Source organism: Lissotriton helveticus, chromosome 1_1 (genome assembly GCF_964261635.1).
Source record: "Lissotriton helveticus chromosome 1_1, aLisHel1.1, whole genome shotgun sequence".
NCBI classification, from domain to species: Eukaryota; Metazoa; Chordata; class Amphibia; order Caudata; family Salamandridae; genus Lissotriton; species Lissotriton helveticus.
Window position 1 is genome coordinate 1,198,942,569 of NC_136057.1, and position 3,227 is coordinate 1,198,945,795.

Sequence of the window (3,227 nt, forward strand, 5' to 3'; positions counted from 1 at the left end):
ACTGGTAGGGCTAGGGCCTCTATAGAGATCAGTTTTTTTGTTTAACTGATTGGTTGTTTGGACTAGGGCTAAGATTGGTTGTAAGGTCCTGGTCCCCTACTGGTTCCAGATTTTAGGGGTAGTGTTGTGATTGGATAGTGTTAGGGCTAGGGTTCCCAATGGCTGAAGGGGTCACCTGATTAATAGTGCTATAAAAGGCCAGGGTTAGGGTGTCCAAGCCCGGGCTCGAGGCTAAGGCTGCCCATGTCCCTTTCAGTAATACCCAGCCACAATTTATTTTCCCTATAGATATGTACCTACCTGTGTGTATTTCTTTGTATAAACATGTAGAATAATTATTTTGTTAAAAAAATCATCTTTGGTCTACATGTACTTGCTTTCATTGTGCATCTATGTGCCTCCATGTACTTGGATCTGTGTTTCTGTCACTTTTCTCCTGAAAAAGCATATCCAATGCACTACCCTATTTCTCATCCTGTACCTCTATCAATATCTTTAATCTACATATACTTACCTCCTTTATGCATCTATATACTTTCGATGTACTTATGGATCTATATATTTATCACTTTCTTCTAATTTGGCATTTCAAATGCAATACCCCATTTCCCAGCCTATACTTCTTTTAATATACCTTCTAGCCCAACTTTCTGACTCATCTCAAACTACTTTCTACTACTCTTTCCAATGCACTACCTTATCTCTCAACCTATGCATCTATCAATATATCCTCTACATCCACTCTCTCATTTGTCTCAAACCCAATACCACTACTATGATCCCTAAAATACCCCTTTCTAGATTCTCTCCTACTCTACCCCTCCTTGCACCATCTGGCACCTCTTTTACTATACCTATCTCCCAAAACAAACCTCTTGAAACTCTTCCCTCTGACTCTTCCTATCCAAAAAACCCTTTTTACTCATTCAAAAGCCTCCACCAACTGCTATGACCTCAAAAAATAAATAACTATAAATACATCTTTCACTCTTCTATCCCTCCACTATCCTTTTCAATGAAAATAACAGACTAACATGTTCACTTCTCAAGTTCCATATTCCACTATACTAACTCCCCACTAATACTTTATGGGTTCCAGAGTAGCGTGCTACTCGCCAATCAAGCCTTTCAACACCCCATCAGGGTTACAAGCGCTATATAACTGCAACACTTTTTTCCCTTTTCTACCCCTCCCCAACCCTTCTCAATCCAAATAACTGAATAACATATCCACCACACAAATTAATTTCATGTTTCACCAAACTAATTCAACACTAATCCTCATGGATTCCAGAGTAGCGTGCTACTCGCCAAAAAAGCGCTTCCAATCCACATCAGGGGTAGCAAGTGCTATATAAATACAAACCTCTTTCCCCCTTCTATCACCCCACCTACCATTCTCTATCCAAATAACTGAATAACATGACGACCACTCAAATTACTTCATATTTCACTATACTAATGTTCAACACTAATCCTTTATGGGTTCCAGAGCCGCGTGCTACTTGCCAGAAAACCACTTCAACACCCATCAGGGGTTCTTCCGCTTCTATCCCTCCGCTATCCTTCTCACTACAAATAACTGACTAATGTCCACCACTCAAATTACTTTCATATTTCACCATACTAATTCTCCACTAATCCTTTATGGGTTTCTGGAGTAGCGTGCTTCAACACCCCATCAGGGGTAACAAGCGCTTTATAAATACAAACCGTTTTTCCTCTTCTGTCTTTCTGCTATCCTTCCGAATCCAAATAACTGACTAAAATATCCACCACTTAAAATGTACTTGCATGTTTCACTATGCTAATTCAAACTAATCCTCTATGGGTCCCGGAGTAGCGTGATACTCTCCGAAAAGAATCGCTTTGACGCCTCGTCAGGGGTAGTAAGCACTATACAAATGCAATTACAATATAGTTACAATACAATGTACATACCAGTGCTTCAGTTGAAGCCTCTAATCCATCATACTACTGTTTGACGTACTCACAGTGCACCTACAAGACTAGCTTAGAATACCAGCTTAATTTATATCCTTCAATATCAGACTCCAGTACATTTACGATGCAATTTAAAATATTCAATTCAGATTTTTTATCTTTATGCAATGAATTATTCTGCTAATGTTACTTCATTTTTTCTGTTTAGCCTGTACAAGTGTTTGTGAAATCTATTGTGTTAAATATATCTTAAAAGGGACTTACATCCCCCTCTTCACTTCTTATTGGTCCTTGTGCTTGTAAATGTCCTTTTCAGGTCTCGCCTTTGCAGTGCGCATATGCTACAAAGGAAAAATACCTTTTCCGAGCGCTTAGGCTTTTCAGCCAAGCACGTGCATGCGTTCCATTGCCTTCAATGGCAATGCGTGCACGTCAGGAGATTCACTCGTGGGAGGAAGTGGCCCATCTGGTCCCAATTATTGCTCCCGCGTGTGAATCGCGCCCGCCCCCTCCGCCGCGCGAAGTGCTCATGTTTGTTGCTTATTCTGTTTTGCAGTGAATGTTGCTGAGGCACCGCGACAAGGGCGCACAGGTGGCGGAGTCCTCATCATGCCTTGAAATGAAGGTGAGTGCAGACAGTTGTACTCTGCCTGCTTGTTCATACAACTTTTCTGGCAGATTTATTGAAGGTGAATGTATATAGCGCTTATTACCCCTGACGAGGCGTCGTAGCGCTTTGCGGCGAGTAGCACACTACTCTGGAACAGATGATTGGTGGTGAATTAGTTTAGTGGGGGGTCTACATTCGTTTAGTTCAAGGCAACTTGTGTGATCAAAGCTTAGCCTTAGGTGGGTGGTGACGGCACTCTTTACTGCCCTCGCCCCTGCCAGTGATAGGAATGTCATAGTTACTCTGACTGATTGCCTAGTACTACTTCTCTGACCTCCAAGCGCTCACGATGCCTTGTGACATCTTACTTTCCGTTTTTTTAGCTGGCTCCTTAATACTCCGACAAATCCTCAAAATACGCGCCGCCGACCGTGGGTGTTTGAATGTAAGCATGGTCTGTATTTTGTTTTTACTATACCTTGCAATAGCTCTCTGGTGACCTCTAGTCTAGGGTGGGAGGTCATGCAGACAGTGAGGTTGAGCATTAAAATTAGTCAGGGCTGAAGAGAATAGGACCCAGAGGTGGCAAGTGATCAGGGTTCAAGAAGAAGCGGCTTTCAGAAAATGTGTGCGGCTGTCCCGGGCCAGAGTAAATCGAGTGGAAAGTATTGGA

At 42.1% G+C, this 3,227-nt stretch overlaps 1 non-coding gene across 1 annotated transcript; it reads left to right on the forward strand.

Annotated features, from left to right (window-relative positions):
• The first annotated feature begins 2,765 nt into the window (after window positions 1-2,765).
• Window positions 2,766-2,867, forward strand: LOC144780826 (small nucleolar RNA SNORD46). Its single transcript, XR_013600780.1, has one exon. It is a non-coding gene; the product is annotated as a small nucleolar RNA SNORD46 (small nucleolar RNA).
• The last annotated feature ends 360 nt before the right edge of the window (window positions 2,868-3,227 follow it).